The following is a 21,353-nucleotide window of genomic DNA, read 5'->3' as shown; positions in this document are numbered from 1 at the left end:
CCTGTGAGAGCGTGTGTGTGTGCTTTGGTTTTAAAATGTATGTGTTTGAGGTAGTTTCCACAGGTGTGTGTGCTTGCCTGTGATGTGTGTGTATGTATGTATGTGTGCCAGTGTGAGCGTGTGTGTGCCTGTGAGAGCGTGTGTATGTGTGTGTATGTGTGTGCCTGTGCATGTGTGTGTGTGTGCGCACATGCCTGTGTGTGTGTGCCTGTGTGAGCATGTGAGTGTGTGCCTGTGCAAGTGTGTGTGTGCGCACATGCCTATGTGAGTGTGTGTGTGTGCACGCGAGCGTGTGTGTGTGTTCCTGTGCAAGTGTGTGTGTGCACACATGCCTGTGTGTGTGTGCCTGTGTGAGCATGTGTGTGTGCCTGTGAGAACATGTGTGTGCACATGCCTGTGTGAGCGTGTGTGTGTGTGCCTGTGTGAGCATGCGTGTGCCTGTGCAAGTGTGTGTGTGCACACATGCCTGTGTGTGTGTGCCTGTGTGAGCATGTGAGTGTGTGCCTGTGCAAGTGTGTGTGTGCGCACATGCCTATGTGAGTGTGTGTGTGTGCGCGAGCGTGTGTGTGTGTGCCTGTGTGAGCATGTGAGTGTGTGCCTGTGCAAGTGTGTGTGTGCGCACATGCCTATGTGAGTGTGTGTGTGTGCGCGAGCGTGTGTGTGTGTGTGTGTGTGCCTGTGTGAGCATGTGAGTGTGTGCCTGTGCAAGTGTGTGTGTGCGCACATGCCTATGTGAGTGTGTGTGTGTGCGCGAGCGTGTGTGTGTGTGTGTGTGTGTGTGTGTGTGTGTGTGTGTGTGTGTAGTGATTGTGGAGACTGGAAGAGGGCCTCAGTCTGATCCCTAGACCTGCAGTTACAAGCAGTTGTGAGCTGCTAAAGCGGGTGCCGGCAACTGAACTTGAGACATCTGAAGGAGAAACAAGAGTTCTTAACTCCTGAGCCATCTCTCCAGCACCCTGATTTTTTTTCTCTTTGATGCTGGAGGACAAACCCAGAGCCACGAGAACTCTAGGCAAGGATGGTAGCATGAGCTTCACTGCAGCTCTAAAGGAGAAGGTGTAGCTAAAGTTCCCAGGCTGTCTGACTAGCCCACAGACACTGACAAGAATTGTTACAGCAACCTAAGTGTTAAAGTCGTTTGAAAAAGAACTTATTCTTTTTTTTAAAAAAAAGTTCTAAACTGCCAGTAGTTGACCAAGTCAATTCTTTTCTTTAAAATAAGAGAAACTCCAGGGTTACTTTTGTAAAGTGAAGTCACACTACAGTCCAGGCTCTCCTGGAAGTTGCAGCCATTGGTTTATAAACACGGCAACATTCAAGTGTATGTTTATATCCACTTCTCTGAAGCCAAATAAAATTACATACAAAGACCGCTAAGAGTCTACTGAAAACGGTTAAGAATAAAAACAACAGGGTAACAGGATAGGCTAAACAAAAGTTGACAGATCATCATATTTCACAAGACACAAAATAAATATAGGGGCTGGAGAGATGCCTCAGCATTTCAGAGTATTGGCTGCTCTGCTAGGGAACTTGAGTTCTGTTCCAGCACGAATGCCTGGTGGCTCATAACTGTCTGCTACTGCAGCTTCATGAGGTCACACACCTTCTTCTGGTCACACACACACACACACACACACACACACACACGCACACACACATACACACACACATGCATACACACACATGCACACATGCCCCTACACACACACACACACACGCACACACGCACACAATTTGTATTTGTATGTGGGTTTATATGTAAATATTTGGGCACGTTCTATCTGGGCAGCTGTCTGTGGAGGGTAGAAGACAATCTGGCTGGCATTCCTCAGGTGCTACCCTACCTTGTCCTTTGTGCCAAGGTGTCTCAATAACTTGGGACTAGCTAAATAGGTTAGTGTGGTCGGCCAATGAGCTCCAGGGATCTGGTGTCTCCGCCTCCCCAGCACTGAGATTACGGACACACTGAGATTACAAAAACACGACAGTGCCCGGCTTTAAAAAAATGGGTTCTGGAAGATTGAACTCAAGTCCTCAGGCTTGTAAGGCAAGCAGGTTTACAACTAAGTGAGCACTCCAGCCCACAGACAGTATTGCTTCTTCAGGACTTAGTAAATTCAAGACTATTCCAAAGTTCCAGAACTGACACATAAATAACCTACGAACTGACCTTGCTGACAGCATTTTCCCTCAGAAGAGCCTCAAGACTTTGAATCAATCAGCTTCTCATGGCTAGATGACTCTGAGGTTGGCATGCACAGACGGTGACAGTAAGGCAATGACATTCTGTGTGCCTGACCTCATACACACTGGCCCTGTCATTACTTCTCTAAAGTCACCTTTCGTCCCAATGATGTTGAAGCCTAACGATGAGTGTTCAAAGCCATTCAGCTGGGCTTCTTAGCCGACATTGTCCTGGGCTGCTGATGGCTCTTCGATCTGGAAGCTTTGCTGCCTGAAGTGTGTGTGTGTGTGTGTGTGTGTGTGTGTGTGTGTGTGTGTGGTGAGAGACAGAGAGAGAGACGTTTTCATCAAACTGCAAATATAAATCACTTAGTATTAGCATTAGGGTCTTTTTTTTTGCCATGGTGGCCAAATTTCCTAAGACATACAACTTAAAAGAATAAAGGTTTATTTTGGCTCACGGTTTCAAAGGGCTCAGTTGATCCTGGCTGAGAAGGCATGATTGAAAAGCACGTGTCACACCTAGGAAGGTCATGATTCAGAGACTGTTACAGGAAATGGTCAGAGAAAATAAACGCATTGCTGGGACTGGAGAAACTCGAAAAGGGAGGAAGGGAGGGAGAGAGGGAGGGAGGGAGAGAGGGAGGAAAGAGGGAGGGAGGGAGGCAGGCAGGGAGGAGGGAGAGAGGGAGGAGGGAGGGAAGGAAGGAGGGAGGGAGGGAAGGAAGGCAGGAAGGGAGGGAGGGAGAAAGGAAGGCAGGAAGGGAGGAGGGAGGCAGGGAGGGAGGGAGGGAGGAGGGAGGCAGGCAGGGAGGGAGGGAGGGAGGGAGGAGGGAGGCAGGGAGGGAGGCAGGCAGGGAGGGAGGGAGGGAGGGAGGAGGGAGGCAGGCAGGGAGGGAGGGAGGGAGGGAGGAGGGAGGCAGGCAGGGAGGGAGGGAGGAGGGAGGGAGGTAGAGAGGGAAGGAGGGAGGAAGGCAGGGAGGGAGGGAGGGAGCAGGAGGCAGGCAGGGAGGGAGGAGGGAGGGAGGGAGGAGGGAGGGAGACAGGGAGGGAGGGAGGTAGGCAGGCAGGGAGGGAGGGAGAGAGGGAGGGAGGCAGGGAGGGAGGGAGGGAGCTCATTTTGGCTCGCAGTTCAAGGATTCAGCCCATCTTGTGGAGACAACAGGAGCGGGCAGCAGCTTGTCACCTTGCACCACACTTAGGAAGCAGGCAGGGCTGACTACTGAGGCTCGACTTCTGTCTCCTTTTCACGCAGTCCCAGCCACCATGTGATATCTCACTCTCACGGTGGAGCCTCACCTCGGTCAGCCTGATCTAGAAACTTCCTCACGGGCATTACCAGATGTTCATTTCATGGCAATTCTAAACCCACCAAGTTGACAATCTGTCGTATCCCTGAAGACCAGTCTCCGCGCCCTACTTCCTCTATGTAAGCTCTGCCTCCTAAAGTTTCTGTAACTTTCCAGAATTGCAACATGAATTGGGAACAAAGCATTCAAAATATGAGCTTGTCAGGGGACATTTCATATTTAAGTCATAGCAGTACTTATGGCCTTTAGCATAGTCTGTGATTACGTGCCTTTTATGGGAGCGTGGAACTCTTAAGGGCCCTACCGTGTTTCCTTACCTCTTGGGAAATTATTATAGAATTTTAATCTATGACTTCATGTATTGAGTTAATTCCCCTTTGTTTAATTTTCCTCTCACTGTTTAATGTTGTGGACACACCTTAAACATTTGGTGATACTTGATTCGTGGTTAAGGATGGGGAATTAGAAGGTGACAGATCTGTGTTTGCGTGGATAGGGATAGTTGGATGGTGATCTCTGCTGTTAGTTAAACTGCTTTTCTTCACAGTGGGTGCCAGGACAGTCTGGCCTCTGCATTTGCAAGGTTCATACTCAGTGACTCAGTCAATAGAGGACTGAAGATAATGGGAGAAAAAAAATATGTCTGTAGTAAACACATACAGATTTATCTTAATATCCCCTAAGCAAAACCTTACAGGGCTATCTAGACAGCATTCAGCTTGTGCGCACGTTATAAATCATGTGGGATGGTTTTAAATAGACAGGAGGAAGTGTAGGTTAGATGCCAGCATTGCAGTATTTCATGCGGGACTCTCCACCATCCCATGATTTTGCTTCTGCAGGGGCTGCAGGGGCCAGCAGTCTCCTGCACATACAAGCACAACTGTACACATAATACTTTCACCTGGGAACAGTTTCTCCTCAGAAGAAACCTTTCCTTTTCTCCTTGTAAAGATTGTCAGGGCTGCTGAATTCCTGTGACTGGAGTAGTTCCGGGTTTTCAAAAAGTCTGGCGACGTGTGTGGGAGCCCCCTGTTCTCAGAGCAGTAAATATTGGGATAGTCCTTACTCCCAGACACCCGCCCCTAAGTCTTCTCTGTCTTCACCCTTCCAACCCTTTCTACCCTCTTCCAGCTCAGAGGCTGTCTGCTCCATGCTCTGGAGCACACCCATTTAACCCTGTTTCTCTGCCACACGCCCTGAACCCCAACAGGTGGGTCATAGAGCAAGATGCTGTCTCCTCAGTCTCTGCTCTCTTCAGACGACCCTCAGTCCCCATAAGTGACACATCGGTCAAGTCCAGGAAACAGACGAGTGGAAAAAACAGTAAATGCGAGGTTTATGAACTCACACAGGGCTGAAGATTATTGTTCCTGATTCGGAGTTTTCAGTCTACCCGACTCCATTCCCATTTCACTGCCTTCTCCATTCATGTTCACTGGACTCTAAAACACAAAAATAAAAAATTATTTTTCTTACTTAGATGTAGTACCAAAGTAGACAGTTGCGTATAACTTTTCCTGTTTCCCATCTCTCTGTCTCTGTCTCTCTGTTTCTCTCTGTCTCTCTCTGTGTCTCTGTCTCTCTATTTCTCTCTCTCTCTCTCACACACACACACCATTCAAATGGAAATTAAAGTCATCCATAATCTGTACAACGCACCATTGTTAACATTTTGGTGTGTTTTTTCTATGCTTTCTTTCATTCAAGAATATTAAAATGATGCTACACATGAGTCACATTTTGCAAAATGGAATTACTGAGCATGTTCAGTTGGTTTGTTTGGTTTGGTGTGGTTTTGAGACAGGGTCTTCTGTAGTGCCCTGGCTATCCTAGAGCTATCAAACTCACAGAGATCCAAGTGCCTCTGCCTCCTGAGTGCTGGGATTAAGGGTGTGTACAACCACACCTAGCCTTTTGCATATTTAATATGATATTTTATTAGTTCTTTGAGAATTCCATGTTGTGTATAATGTATTTTGATCGCATTCATCCCTTAACCCTCTTAAGTCCTCCCCTCCCCACCTCCTCCCCCATCTCCTCCCAGCTTCATGCCCTCTTGTTTTTTAATAACCCACTGAGTCCAATTTGTGCTGTCTACATACTTGTGGATGCTGACCATTCAGTGGAACGTGATCAGCCTGCCGGGGGTCACACTATCAATTAAGCCATTAGCTGTCAATTGCTCCTCAGCTAGGCTTAACGCCTTGTGAGCCCATCTCTTCTCCATGCTGGTCTGCTGACTGCCTTAACTTTATGCAGGTCTTGTGCAGGCAACCACAGCTGTGGTGAGATCATCAATGTACTGGCCCTGTCATATCTAAAAGATACTGATTCCCTGCCCTCATATCTGACCTCTGAACCCTTGTGGGAGAGGGGAGAGGGGTGAGGGGTGTGACGTCAGTGTCCCATTTGTGGCTGAAGACTCTAGGCACTTGTTCTGTCTGCTATGACCAGTTGTGAGTTTCTGTGTCAACCACCGTCTGCCCCACAAGTAAACTCTGATGAGATCTGAGTGTGGCTTTGCATGTATTTCATATACTTTGATCTTAGCAAATAATGGGTGTGTGTCCAGATGAATAAATAGAATTCACATATTAATCTTAACTGATTATATTGGTTATATGAATGTACCATAGCCCATTATTTTATAAAAATGTTTATGTATTGTTAATGTTTTGCCTGTATGTATGTCTGTGTGAGGGTGTTGGATCCTGGAGTTACAGACAGTGATGAGCTAACATGTGGGTGCTGGGAATTGAACCCAAGTCCTCTGGAAGAGCAGTCAGTGCTCTTAACCACTAAGCCATCTCTCCAGCCCAGTCCATTATTTTTCATCACATCTTACTGTGTATGATGACATGTAATATGACTATCACAAAGGCTAGCATAATGATGCATTACTGTGATGATCTTAAACACAGAAGTCCTGGAAGTCTGGGATTAGGCATACTAATTTGTACTTGTCTCTTTCACTGCTATGGCTGCCAGTGCTTATTAGCATGCTTTTACATTTTTGACCACCTGCTAGGCAAGAGTTGCAAACAATAGACAGTAGTAGTGCCCCTGCATAGCACGAAGAGATAGCCCAAACCACAAGGAGTGTGTGTATAATCCACGCTCTAGCAAGCCTTCCTGCCAGAATCTAAGTGTTCTAGAGTTTTCCAGCCAGGACACTTTGAGGACTCAGAACTGACAATGAAGAGTTCTATAATTATGTTAATATAAACAGCATTAGCCATTCACTACTTGGACTGCTTCAGATGAGAGCTCCACAAAGAGACCAGAGCTCCAAACAATGATTTTAAAAACCCAAGCATTTTTTTACTTGCCTTGTGATTTAAAAACAGAAAGCTCTTTATATGCACCCTATTAACTCTTTATAAGTAATTAAGAAGGCCTGGTTTCCCTTGAGACCTGATGATCACACTGAAGAGTCACACCCTTGTCTGTCTACTCTAGAGGCCCAGGCCTTTGTCCCTGAGGTGTGACAGAATCTGCATGGGAGGCCCATCTCAGACTTGAGTGATGAGGGTCACCAGCAGGGCATGGTTCCCTGCATTTTGGAGGGTACTGACTGCCAGCTCCCATCACGTGGGTCCAGAATAGACCCTGGAGCATTGGTATGAGGCCAGGCTGCCTGTCTTCCCCATCAGGCGTCTCAGCCAGCCTGCAACAAACACTGCCTGCTCTGGCTATTGAGGACTGAATCATTGGCAGAGGCTTTAATGCCTGCTGACTTGCATTCGGTGCCCCCATTCGAATTTGAAGTCTTTCATTAGAGCACAGAGCATCCTTTTAAAAAGGCTCAGATCCCGTGATAATGAGGAGTCTTCCTAGAATGCTGGGAAGGCTGGGTGGCTCTTCCTGACTTTCCTCCGCCAATTGCGTTTAGACAAGGTAGGGAGTATACTCTGGGGGCAATTAGAAGAAAAGGATTAAGATGAGTGAGGTTCAGTTCCCTTTCCAAGGAGTGCAGACAAGGTGTCTAAAAACACTCCCTGTCCAGATAGCTATGAATGTGCCTTCTAGGAGACGACAGGAAGGGAAGGGAGCCTTGAAAAACTGAACTTTGGGTGTGTGGTTCCCAGGGACCTAAGTCAGTCGCAGACCCAGCAGGCTCTGTGAGATTATGGAGGTGTGGTTTATCTGTGCCAGGGGAGAGGTCTGCTGTGGTTTCCATGCATTTATAAGGCCTTATTGAGACAGCAGGTGACTAGAAGGGAAGCAACTGTTCAGTGTGTGTGTGTGTGTGTGTGTGTGTGTGTGTGTGTGTGTGTGTCTTTTAGGAAGCAGTAACTGGGATTCTCAGCAGGCTTAGACTTAGTCACAAAGAGCCAAAATAATGTGTTTTTATACAAGGCATTCTTTCATTCGTTTTTAACTATTTATTCCTTTTTCAGTGCCTCTATCAAGTGCCAGGCTGTGGATAAAATTTGGTTTCTATCCCTAATGAGTTGAAATTAAGGGAAGAGAAGGGTAAGGGGACCACGGGCAGAGAACGAAGACGAGGAACTGCGATACAGCGTGATAATTGTCAGTATGGAAACTGGGGAAGAATTCATTGGGACTGGTGTAGCGAGAGAGTTGGAGTAATGAAAAGCTTCCAAAGACTGGAGTCTTAGCTGCATCCTGCACTATGGGGAAGAGAGTGTTAGGTGGGTGAAGAAGTAGGTAGAAAAGACAGGAGGACACTGCAGTCAGAGGCAGGCAACTGCATGAGAGTCTGGCAGTATAGACAGCGTGGCAGAGGAGCGGGAAGACGGCTTCCTGTGCAAGCACGAGGACCCGAGTTCATATCCACAGCGCCCCCATGGAAAGGCAGGCATAGCTGTGCCTTACTGTTTCAGCAGCATTGGGAATCAAAGACTGTGGGTCCAACGAGTCCTTGGTTGGCCAGCCTTGCCAAAATGGCAAGGTTCCTGGTCAGTGAGAGAGCCTATCTCAAGGCAGTAAGGGGGGCAATTGGTGTCTTGTTCTGGCTTTCTCATGAGCACATGTAGGCACATGACCCCCTACAATCATGTACATGCAACACACACACACACACACACACACACACACACACACACACACACACACACACACCCCACTATGAAAAGAAGAATAAGAAGTTAAAACAATCTGGTCATGGTGGTACATTCCCTCAATCCCAGCACTAAGGAGGCAGAGGTAGGAAAACCTATGTGAGTTCAAGGCCAGTCTGGTTTATATAGCAAGTTCCAGGCTAGCCAGGGGCTATATAGTGAGGCCTTATCTCACCACCACCACCACCCCCAAAAAACAAAGAAAACATAAATTTAAAAAATTTGGTGCATCATAGCACCATAAGTAGGGATACCCGAATAGTTGGGGGTATGGGAAATGGTGCAACCGAAGTAAGGCCAGATAATAATAAAGGGCAAGATCAGCCTGGGCTACATCACCAAGGTAATGTGTTCAGTAGCACTATCTAGAACCTGGAGCCACGGGCCCAAACTGTGGCTGCCTGCATTTACCCATTCATCCGGGACTATGGGCTAAGGAGGTCTGCAAAGAACTGATGTGGGACGTCCTTCCGCATGCTGCGCATACTTGCTGCTTTTATTGGTTGATGAATAAAGCTGTTTTGGCCAATGGGCAGGCAGGAATTCTGAACAAAGAGACAGGGAAAAGAAAGACAGAGGAGAGACGCTATGTAGCTGCCGAGGAAGCAAGAGACCCGGCGTGACTGGTAAGCCAAGACCATATGGAGATACACAGATTGGTAGAAATGGGTTAACAACTCAGAGAGTGCTGGTCAATAAGAAGCCTGAGCTGTTGGCCCAACAGTCTTTAGTTCATAGAAGCCTCTGTGTGTTTATTTGGGACTAAATGGCTGCAGGACTGGGAGGGACAGAAACTTTCTTCTACAAAGGACAGAGAGCATCTACAGCCTGACATTGTGGATATGCAATAGAATATGGGCAGGCCCAGGTCGAGTCCAGATCTCTGAAGCATCTCCCTGGGCTGTTTCCACATCACGGTCCGTCATTAATCGGTAGCTACTGGTTAAGGTTATGAAGTCACCACGCGGTACCTCCATCCAGCTTATTATATCTTTCTGCACTTCTGCCTTCAGCGACAGCAAAACAGCTGTCATGTCATTGTGACATCTGGGCACCCTGTGTTTTACTCTGCATATCTAATGACCTCAACCAAAAAGGGAAACGAGAGCTCTATAGCGTGACTTGCTCAAGTAAGAAACTCCTGGCTTAAGAGAAAAGCTGTTTAATTTGTGATTGCTCAAAAGTCATTACTGGGATAAACTTTGACAGAATTTTGCTGAAGACCAGTGCCAAGCTCGTGAATCCATAGTTGGTGGAGGATTTGTTAATGACGGTTTCTGAAAATAAGGCGTTTGGCCTTTCTTAGTCCTCAGTGTGAGCCGTTTTCTGTGAGTCTCTTGTGTTAGCGACAGTGATTCTGTGTCCTCTCCGGGAGATCTCCAGTAGCTTGGAGAGTGCTTAGGCAAGCATCACAGATCTATATACAGCTATTATGGCATTTCTCCTGTCTTAGGGGCTTCCCGCCCTTTTATTGAGTTGTTTAGGTCCCTTCAGTAAAATATCCTTCAACCTGACACCAAAGAAAGAGCAAAATGGGGAAATTCACTTATTCATTGTGTGTGTCTTAGACAGGACCTTGCTATGTAGGTCTGGCTGGCCTAGTGCTCATTATGTAGCCCAGGCCGTCCTTAAACTCCCAGCAATCCTCCTGCTTCAGCCTCTCAAGTACTGGGATTATGGACATCCATCGCCATGCCCATTCAACTATCTCTCTGATTCTCTTTGCTCTTATTTCTTGAGCAGCTTTTATGTGTTGTTGGTGATTGTAAATTTTCTCCCAAACTTCAATTTCCTAAAACCATTCACTCTCCTATTTCACACATTTTCTTTCAATGTTTATCATTTCCCAAAGTCTAAAGTGCACAGGACAATTGATGGTCCCTGAGGGCACATGTCTGAACTCAATCTGAGTCACAGGGGGAATTTAGTGTTTCAGGAATCTTATCAGCGATAATAGATCATGAGGAAATCTTCAAGGGGCAGGCGCCTTGCAAGTCAACCCTGACAGGAGAAAGGGCCCTTGAACTCCTCACTTCCGTGAGGTTCCACTGCAGCATGCCTCTTTTGCTTTAGTGGGGTAGAACAGGCTCTGGGTGAAGAAGACAGATGATCTCATGGACCTCACCTCTTAATTTGTAGACGGAGAGTTCCGCTGAGGTGACTTCTACAGTTCCGCCCACTTGGAGATCTGCACAGCAGCAGCAGCTGAAGGAACAGTGAGTATCAAAACTCCTGCGGCCAGGCACGGTGCTGGGCGCACTTTTAGTCCCAGCACTTGGGAGGCAGAGGTAGGTGCTTCTCCATGAGTTCAATGCCAGCCTGAACTACACAGTGAGTTCCAGAGTTGTGGGATATCCCAGGTTACATAGAGAGACCTTGTCTCAAAAAATAAAAACAGAACATGTCTCCGTTCCCTATGTTTCTCACTGTTGATGAAGCAGGCAGCCCAACACCACCATGTCTTCCCAGACATGGTGGACTGTAATCCTGCAAACCATGAGGAAAAATAAATCCTTCCCGGGTTAAGTCACTTTTTAAAAAATAAATTTCTAATTTATTATTATTATTATTATTATTATTATTATTTTGGTTTTTAGAGACAGGGTTTCTCTGTGGAGGCCGTCCTGGAACTAGCTCTTATAAACCAGGCTGCTGTAGAACTCACAGAGATCAGCCTGCCTCTGTCTCCCGAGTGCTGGGATTAAAGGTGTGCGCCACCAATGCCCAGCATAAAATAAATTTTTATTTAAATTGGAAATAATCTTATTTTATATATCAATCCCAGTTCCCTCTCCATCCCATCCTCTCATGCCCTTCACTGATCACCCCAATTCCAACCCCCATCCACTCCCCAGGGAAGATGAGGCCTTCCATGGGGAATCATCAAAGTCTGTCACATCATTTGGGGCAGGGCCTAGTCCACCCCCTATCCCCTACCTCCCCATCCCCCCACCCCCGTGTATCTAGGCTGAGAGAGAATCTCTCCATGTATCTGGGCTCCCAAAGTCCATTTGTGCACTAGGGATAAACACTGGCTCCACTGCCAGAGGCCCCATAGACTGGCCAGGCCTTCTAACTGACATGCACGTTCAATGGGCCTGGTTTGGTCCTATGCTGGTTCCCCAGCTGTCATACTGGGGTCCATGAGCTCCCACTTGCTCAGGTCAGCTGTTTCTGTGGGTTTCTTCAGCCTGGTCACTTTAAAAATGTGTGTGTGTGTGTGTGTGTGTGTGTGTGTGTGTGTGTGTGTGTATGTCTGCATGCCCCATATCTGGTTACCCATGGAGGCCAGAAGGGGGTTTTGGATCCTTTGGATCTTGAGTTACAGGTAGCTGCAAGCCACCAGACATGGGAATCAAATTCAGGCTTGCTGGAAGAGCAGCAAATGTCCATAACTACTGAACTATGTTTCCGGTCCTTAAGCTGCTTCTGGTGAGGTATTTGGTCACAGGAGTCAGAAAAAGTAACTAATGCAGGCCTCAAAATGATCTATTATGGTCATTTCACCTCAGAGATATAGAAGTCAGAGTCCAGAGAGGTTCAGTGACTTGCCGGAAATGAGTGCCGGGCACTCAACGCCACCTAAGAAAATGATTTATTGAGGAAATACATCATCCTGGAGCAGAGGCCCAGTTTCCCACTGTGCACATGGTGTTCTTCCCAGACACCTCTCGGTGGCTGACAGACCTTCCTCTGTTACTTATTCGGCAGCCACCCTCTCTCCTGCCCGCCTTCTTGACACAGGGCCCTGGCAGTGCGCGGTTTGGAGACAGGCAGCACGGCGGTGACATGGTGGCAGGCCCCATCCTTCCTGAGCGGATGGATCGCCTAAACTGGGTTCGTGGACCTCACCCCGTATGCCATGACTGACATGGAAAGGATCCATGACCCGGCAGCATCCAGCGAGACCTGCAAGAGCAAGAGGCTTCGGGAGAAGGTTAGCCATCGACCTCTCCACACCTAGGAGACTAGCTTCAGCCCTGAAGCTGTCAGGGGCCACACTGTGGCTGCAGAATAGAGACAGAAGTGCTGAGTCTGCAGAGGCACGGATCCATTTAACCAGACTTGAGCCGCCCGTCCCTGCTTCCTGTTTTCCTGGCGAAGCAAACTTCTACGAGAGTATTGCTGATCATTGTTTTTATCGTTTGCGCCAGGACTCATCCCAACCAGTATTACTGGCTGCCGCCGCCTGGTAATGGAATGACGTCAAGGGTAGCTTCTTGTTCCATTTTGTTTTTGAAGATCAGGTCGGCGACAGGTGTGGTGCTGCACACCTGTAATCCGGCTACCAGGAGGCTGAAGCAGGAGGACCTGAAGTTTGAGGGCGGGGTGGATACCCTGTCTCAAAACAACAACAGCAACAGCGACACAGCCTGTCCCAGAAGTTTCTCTACGTTCTCCCTGGAGAACTAATCATCCTCTCTGTGTTGAGGGTGATGCAGAGGAAACAAGGCGTGGGGTGTGAGTTGGACTGGATAAACTACAAGGCTGTGCAAACAGCGAGCTTCTGTAACGCCACAGCAGGTGTTGTCTTTATGAGCCTCATGTTTGCAGGGACTGAGGAAGCCACGCCACCGTTACTAGCTGTGTGACCTTGAAATGAGGCTTCAGCTTCTGTTTCCTCGTTGGTAATACTGAGGTTATCTGAATAAGGAGTGAATGGGTGTAAAGCATCCTATGCAAACTAAAGCCTTGCTTGTTATACATTTGTAATGATTCCATGTAACCGCTGGCTTTCCTTTGCTCTCAGGTGACCGTTGCCTATTTAAAATGGAAATTATCGAAGAGATGTGATCCATCAATCACAGATTTAGTGACAAACAGAAACACTTGACCCCGTACACAGAAGAGAGACTTACTGAAGGCCAGTCGGAAAGTTATGAAATGACTGAGAGGGTGAAAGGCTGTGCCTCCAGGAATAAGACTTAATCACAGTGCAGAAATACCTGGTGGAGATATGGTGTCTACACAGACAGGACAGGTCACCAGCTCCGTGAATGGACGTAGGGTTTGGTGGTCATCGTTAATAGCTCTATCTCTGGTACCTCTAGGAATGGGTAACCCATGGCCACCATTGCCAGAGTGGGTTTTGTGGAACCCCTTCTTGATGTCCTAGTATCTACTAAATGGGGAGTCCTGTGTCTGGGTCTTAGCTGCAAGGGAAGCTGGAACAGCCTTTCTCCTGGGTTAGATGAGCCCAGGAGACACAGAAATCTCTGAGCTGGGTTAAGTGTGTAAATTAAGTTAATGTCTGTGTTTTTGTTTGGGGGAGGTTGATTTTTATTTATTTGTTCATTTTGGTTTGGGTACAGGGTCTCACTCTGTAGTCCAGGCTGGCTTGGAACTCACTCTGTTGCCTAGACTGTCGTGAAACTCGGAGCCACACTCCTGCCTTGGCCAGGAGTGCTGGCATTACAGGCGAGACCTTACGCAGTTCTGGGTTTTGTTTTGTTCTGGCACAGGTTCCCGCTGTGTAGCCCGAGCTGTCCTTAAACCCAGCTTGCTCTTGCCTCAGCATCTCAAGTGCCAACATCATAGGTGTGCACCGCCACGTCTAGTCTTGGATGTCTAGGCTTTTAAAGAACAAAGTTAACCATCACCCCGATGTTTCCAGGGAGAAGTAAGGAGAATGAAGTGCAACAGGAGCACTGTGGCTTACCTAGTTTTCCCAGCAAGAAACCCCTCTGCCACCTGGTTCTTACTCACCTCCAGTGTCAACCTTCTCCGGCATCTGACGCGTTACTGCTCCCTCCTTCCCAGGTTAAGCCTTTCTCCTTTCTCCCTCCAGCTGCTGTTGTGGTCACCTACCGGTCTTAGCTCCTGGCATTCCTTGGCTCTTCCTTCTCTAGACCATGAGCGTTTAGGGGGTGTGCATCTGATTTCAGGGCTCACTGAGTTATTAATGACTGGCTGTTGACTTTGGGCTAGAGTAACAGCGGGACAGGTAGCAGCTAGATTTGCTCTGGCCTCCCCGTGCTCTGACCCCTTGCACTCCCCTTGATTTCCTCTCCCCTCCCCTTGTAGAGGTCAGAGGACAGCCATCCTAACCTTTTATTTTCTTTGAGGCAGGGTCTCTTTTTTAAATTTTTTATTTTCTGCCCCAAGGGCTGGTACAGCTGGCCAGTGAAGTCCCAGGGATCCTCCTGTCTCAGCCTCCCGTCTCTCTGTGGAAGTGCTGGGATTATAGGCACTTACAGCACACACCCATCTTTTACATGGGTTCACGAGATTTGAACTTGGGTCCTCATACTTGCCAAGCAAACACTTCTATACACTAAGCTGGGCCTTTAGCCCTCAATTTTGTCTTTTAAAGCCTGAAACTAGACCTTTAGGAACTTCATAAATTTTATCTGCTCTCACCAAAATGGAACTCTCTTCACAGTCAACCATAGGTTTTGTCAGCCTGGAGGAAAAGTAATTATTTGAGTGAATTTGGGGATTCATTATCTGGTAGCCAAGAATTAAGTACAAGGTCGGGTCAGAATGGATCTGTTTATTTTAATCCACACCATTTTGCTTTTGGTATTAAAAAATAAAGATGGTACATTTTGTTGATAAAAGTGGAAGCTCATGCTTGAGGATTTGAACAGGGAGGTATTTTTGTGAGTTTAAATTGCAAAACAGTATAACTACTTTTAAAATAGAATATAGGTATTAAGACAGACAAATCTGTTATATATATTTCATAACTCATTTATTTTTATTTTATTTGCACTGGCATTTTGCCTGCATGTGTGTCTGTGTGAGGGTGTCAGATCTTGAAGTTACAGGCGGTTGTGAGCGGTCATGTGAGTGCTGGGACTTGAACCTAGTTCCTCTAGGAAGAGCAGTCAGTGCTCTTAACAACTGAACCATTTCTCCAGTCCCATGTTGTATGCATTTTTAAACACACGAATCAAACATTTGTTCGTAAAATATACATTGTTTGCTTTGTAGAATTTAGTAAAATTTAACAATATGCTCGTTATTTAAAAATAGAACAAGCAGATATTTTTCTCCTTTTCTAATAATGCTGCAGGGATTCCTTTGAGGCCAGATAGGTTGGAGGGCAGGGTAGAACGTCCATCACACCCAGGGCGGGAGCCACAAGGCCAGGGTCCTAGCCTTGGAGAGCACCTCACTGATTAGGGAGCTATGCAGGCTGCAGAAGGCGCAGGCAGGTGTGGGAGCTGAGGTGAGGGCAAACAGGTCGGCCCTGAGGATCACAGGTGGATCCAGGACAGGGCTCGCAGCGGGTTCTTAGCTACGACGTGGCCGTCAGCTAGAAGACAGTGAACAGGAAGAGACACGGGCAGGGGTTGGGGCAGCACAGGTCCCTCTAGCCCTTCTGAGATGTCAGGGACTTGAAGGGACCCAGAAGTGCACGGTGCTTGCTCCTCTCCAGCCTCTCCCTGCCAGCTTCAGGAGGGAGAACCACCTGAGCTCCAGGCCAGCTGCAGCCGGGCATCTACCGCACACCTCCGAGCTCCAGGCCAGCTGCAGCCGGGCACACCTCCGCACTTGACTGACGGCTGGTGGCTCATGACCTCCCCCAGAGAGGAAAGGCTGCAGCAACTGGTGCTGCAGCCAGACGGGACACGGATGAGAGAAAATGTTAAGAGGGGATTCAGAGGCACTGAGAGAACACAGAGCCAGCCGGGCGGTGGTGGCACCTGCCTTTAATCCCAGCACTGGAGAGGCAGAGGCGGGCGGATCTCTGTGAGTTCGAGGCCAGTCTGGTCTACAGAGTGAGAATGTAGAGCTGCCAAAATGGCTGTGGGACTCCAGGCAATTCTCGTCCCTCTCTGGCTCTAGGTTAAGAACCTACGCCTTGGGTATTAAAGAGGGATGTGGGGGAAACTGAACTTCAGTAATGTGGCCTAAGGAGCTCACGCTCTGCCTGTAGAAATAGCTCTCTAGTCATAGAACCTTGCGAGGGGGGGAAGACGATGAATGTTTACGGTTCAGGGAACTGAATTCTTCATCTGCCCCTGACTCCTTTCTAGGAAGATGTGGAGGTCACAAACATGGTCGGAGGAGGGGAGCTTCATTCTGTTCGGATTGACTCAGACTGCCTTTGTGGCGAAAGCTGCTCTTCAGAGGAGAGTGCACTGTGATACAGTAATGCCAAGGTTAGCGTTTCACAAGTAAGGCCAAAGGCATCTGAGATGGATGAAGGCTACGTTCTCCTGGGCTTGTGTGGTCTTCCTAAGGAAACAGTTCTAGTCCCGACACCTGCCTTTAGACGGAAGGGGTCAGTTAGTCCCACAGACAGAAAGCTGACTAAAGGTTAGTGTCCATCTTCGCCGTTTCACATGTGGGAAGTGATGCTCTCCCCGTAGGGATGCGGGCCGCGCAGGAAGAGTCCAGTGAGATGTGAGCACCATCTGTGGAGTCAGAATGTGAGAGAGCAAAGCAGGCAGGGTCATGTAACTCCTTCCTGCCGGACCAGCCAGCAGGAGGCACAGCCTGGGCCAGGTGCCTTCTCAAACCAGATTGCCTCTGGTCCCTGTCTCTGAAATTCCTTCCATGTAGGCCCCAGACATTGACATGCGCACCTATGCACATACATACACACAGACACACACACACACACACACACACACAGACACACACACACAGAGACACACACACACACACACACACAGAGAGAGAGAGAGAGAGAGAGAGAGAGAGAGAGAGAGAGCTGCTGCTATCACCACCTTGCATAAACACTCAACTTCCGAACCAATACCTGAAGACGGTCTTCCCTCAGGAAACAGGCTAACACCAACACCTTCCCTGACCCTGCGTGTGCTGGCACAGGAAAGGGGGCTCTGTGAGCTACCCCTACTAGAACAGCTCCCAAAATGATAGAGGCAGTTCTAAGGGCGTATGCCACTGACTTGCCTTCTAAGACGTCTAGGCTCCAGGGCTCTGTGTGACCTCCACAAAGACCACTCACACCTAGACAGAGGCCCATTCCCAGGAATTCCTGGGATGCAGTTCTTGAGAAGCCCCGGGGAAGAGGGAACATGTTGTAGGCAATGGGAGAAAAAGCAGCTCCCTGGTGTTCAGGTCCTCCCCCTCCGTCAGATGCCTTAGGCTGCCTCTTCCCGCTTTCTGGCTGCCCGCTGCTCCGGATTCCAGTCAAGACTCAGCCGCTGGAGACGAAAGTGTGTCTGGAAGGCTGAAGGGTGACCGCTAGTAACCCAGCTGCACATGATGGTGGCCAGCCGCCAGCTGGCGGCCTCCCCAGCCCCCAGGAAGCACGGCTCCTGCACTGTCCCGGCCCAGTGGCAAGTCCAGGGTCTCACACGAAGCTGGTCTCTAATGCCCCCCAGATGACAAGCGAAGTCCAGACGAGACTTCCTAAAAGCCTTAAGCCAGCTGGTGCATCAAAACTGTAGGAAACACACAAGGCCTACTCGCCGCCTCCGAACGATAGCTCGGAAGACTGTTTCCCAGGCGTGGTGTCATTCCATCTGCCACTCAGGGGAGGGTTCCGCCTGCTCCCAGCCTGGGCACACCGCTCAGCTCTTCTGTCTTTGCTGTCTCCTCCTAAAGTGGACAAAACTAGGAGACCAGCGTTGCTTTCTGGCTGTGTGCCTTTGGAGAGTGTATGTAGTTGCCTTCATTTTTTTTTTTTCACTCATCAAGTGATGTTAAAAAGTAGACCAAACCTCATGGGGCAGGTAGAAAACTCAAGTGAGTTAACTCACCCAGAAGCACTTAGGACAATGTCTGGCTTTTAGAAGGTGCCAGAAACGATTACCGTTTCTGTTGTTTTTATTAATCGCACAATTATTAAGAGGGCTAATAGGATAACAGCTGCCATTTATCGAATATTGACCACGGTGTCCTCACACTGGGCTCAGCTGTTCACAGGAAGTACCTCACGGATAACGTTAAGTACATGTAACTGCCTGTCTAGCACATAGATAGCCACTCTGGGTCTTTCTTCCTCTTCCCCTTCTACAGAGGAGGAAGCACCTCAGAGTCTCGGTGGCTTGCTCAAGGCCCACAAAGGAATGAGAGCTTAAACTCAGATCCTTGTGTTCTGACCTACAGATCTCCCTGATCCTGCAGCCTTGCATCCTCTCCCGCACTCTTCCTCCCCCTCCCCCTGACCCTGGACATCTGCTCCACAGCCAACTGGCTTCCCTTCAAGGAATTTTCCAGGGACACATCTGCTGCTCAGTTGCAATATCCCTGGGGTCATCTGCCTGCAGTTGTTTTCGGTCTGTGCTGTGAAGGATTGAGCTTGCCTTCTAACAGCCTTTTCCCTTCAGGTTCCAGAAAGGAAACTCTTGTAGGTAGAGACGGGCGCAAGGGAAGGAAGTGGGAGAATCCACACCCGGGGGCAAACTGAACCCCATGTCCGGTCGTGCCTTCTTCAAGGGTGATGATGCGTGGGCTCAGCTGCCTGGACTCAACTGGCCCCGACCCGGTCTTTACAGCCGAATGTCGCAGTGCTGAGGTTCTGTGATGGAGTTTTCTCCCAAACAGGTCTCTGAGATGAGAAGATGCAGTCTACAAGCTACAGCAGCCCCCGGGCGCTACCACGTGCCGAGCCTGCATGGAAGCTCGTGCCAAGCCTGCATGGAAGCTACCACAGACTAAAGACAGGCAGTTGACACAGCGGGCAAGCACCTTCTCTCGAGGCCACAGCCGCCTCCTCCGTCATGCTGAAACACCAAGAGTCATCTATCAGGGTTGCTCCGGGCACCCAGGGAGAGAATGGCTGTCTGGGTGCCGGGCCCACCCCGCGGCCGAACGCGGGAGAGGGGCTGGCACACCCCAGCTGGTTGGCCAGTTGGAGTCCCACTCGGTGCGCAGTGAGGTGGGAGAGCCAGGAAGAGAAGACTACGACGTGAGACATGGGTTGGGCGCAGAAGAAGAGAATCTGTAAAGGGAGGCTTTTCCCTTGAGAGAAGCTTTCCCGCCCGCCTGGTTCCAGAGCCGCATCAGTCCCAAATAAACACACAGGAGGCTATATTAATTATGAAGCTGTTGGCCTTGCTTGTTTCTTACTGGCTAGCTCTGACTTAAGTAATTACCCCATAATTGTTCATCTAAGTATGTCTATTACCGGAGAAGTTTCTGGGCTTCCTACCCCATGGCGTTACATCTCGACTCTCTTGTGTTTCTCCTTCCCAGAGTCCTCCTGGACTCCTAGTCCCTCCTATCTTGGTTCCCTATTGGCTCAACAGTGCTTTATTGACATAAGACTTCCCCAACAAGAATCCTTTGCCTAGGGCAGGTGGCTCCGACCCAGGAGACGTTTTTTTACAAAATGCTTGCGACTCTCACTTAGCACAGGAGACAGGGGAGCTGCGTAAGGATGCTATGAGACAGCCGCGGGAAGATGTGGGCAGGAAGGTGACAAGGGGGCGACAAGGCTGCTTTAGCATTTTAGGCCCAGTGTTCACGTCGAGAGCTCAGCGTTGCAGTAACAGAGGCACAGGGAGAAGACACCTGGAGCGGTGGCAAGTAACATGGCAATGGCCACGTGTTCAGACCCCGTGCAAACCGTTAAACGTGTGCATTGTTAAGAGTCATTGAAACTCAACTAAATCATGTTGAAAATCCATCCCTTCCTAGATGTTTTCACTTTCTGTGTTTGTGTGCGTGAGTGTACGGATCGTGTGTGTGCAGGTGTTCACGGGGGCCAGAAGAGGACGCCGGACCCCCTCTAACCATCTCCCCAGCCACCAGCGCAAGTCTGGAGCCTTTCAGTCCATTTTGCTACCACGTGTGCTTTCAAAGCCCCTTACACCTGTTATACCCGTGTGATGGAAAATTACAGCTGCGTGCCGCTGCGCTCCAAGTCAGTCTATACTCAATGGTATCGCATCTTGAAACCATCCACAGAGTATTTCTATTGTAGAGATAGGGGAGGCCTGCAATTCCTCATCTCCCTACCCTGGAGAGCTGGTTATTAAATATTTACCAGAGCAGCGCTAACGAAGAGTCTCCCCGCTGTTACAGCGCCTCCAGTGGATTGGGTTTTACGAAACACCAAGTTGTGCTGCCGAACACTTAGGCTACCTTTCCTGCATTGCTTAAATATCTTCCCGCCACAATGTAGTAAGACTGTTGTGGGGCATACATATCCCAAGGACTGTTGGGAAAGCTTATGTCTGCTGCGACTCAGACAGTGTGAGGGTTTCTTGAAGCGTGTTGCTGGAGGGAAACGACACAGGACGAAGCTAGAAACAAAATAAAAATTGCAGGATGTCCACAAAAAGATTCTGTTCAACTAGTCGTTGTTTCAAACTCATCGCAGGCAAGCGTTGGGCAGAGGGAGAGGAAAGGGCACACACAGTTAGCTCAAGACACTTGCAGAACGAGGGAGGAGCTGCCCTCTCCCCATCAAGCTGAGAGCAGCACAGAGCTGTCAGGTTAAATCATGACTTCCCAGTGCTCCTATCTCTCTTCATTATTCTCCCATGACACTTGAGACCTTGCAGCATGCAATATAACTTACTTACTTTTCCATAATTATTTACTGACCGCTTTCCTTCTCCAGCATGCAGTCTGTGGGGGGCAAAATGTGAGGCTTGTTTATTTCACTGTCCAGAACAGTTCCTCCTACTGAATTATTTGTGATTTTTTTGTTTGTTTGTTTGTTTGTTTTTTGGTTTTTTTGAGACAGGGTTTCTCTGTATTGTTTTGGAGGCTGTCCTAGAACTCACTCTGTAAACCAGGCTGGCCTCGAACTCACAGAGATCTGTCTGCCTTTGCCTCCTGAGTGCTGGGATTAAAGGCGTGTGCCACCAACACCCGGCATGATTTTTTTTTAAGGAAT

At 48.7% G+C, this 21,353-nt stretch overlaps 1 long non-coding RNA gene across 2 annotated transcripts; it reads left to right on the top strand.

Annotated features, from left to right (window-relative positions):
• The first annotated feature begins 10,723 nt into the window (after nt 1–10,723).
• LOC110342092 lies at nt 10,724–19,540 on the top strand. 2 transcript variants are annotated; one of them, XR_005874038.1, is made up of 3 exons: nt 10,724–10,800; nt 13,335–14,344; nt 16,570–17,181. It is a non-coding gene; the product is annotated as an uncharacterized LOC110342092 (long non-coding RNA). The 2 variants fall into 2 exon arrangements; XR_005874040.1 differs by lacking the exon at nt 10,724–10,800 and adding an exon at nt 19,052–19,540 and having other exon boundaries at nt 12,910–14,344; nt 16,570–16,695.
• Nucleotides 19,541–21,353: the final 1,813 nt, after the last annotated feature.

This window comes from Mesocricetus auratus, unplaced genomic scaffold, assembly GCF_017639785.1.
Source record: "Mesocricetus auratus isolate SY011 unplaced genomic scaffold, BCM_Maur_2.0 Super-Scaffold_6730, whole genome shotgun sequence".
Taxonomy (NCBI): domain Eukaryota; kingdom Metazoa; phylum Chordata; class Mammalia; order Rodentia; family Cricetidae; genus Mesocricetus; species Mesocricetus auratus.
Note: the sequence above shows the minus strand (reverse complement) of the source record. Positions and strands in the feature narration are given on the sequence as shown.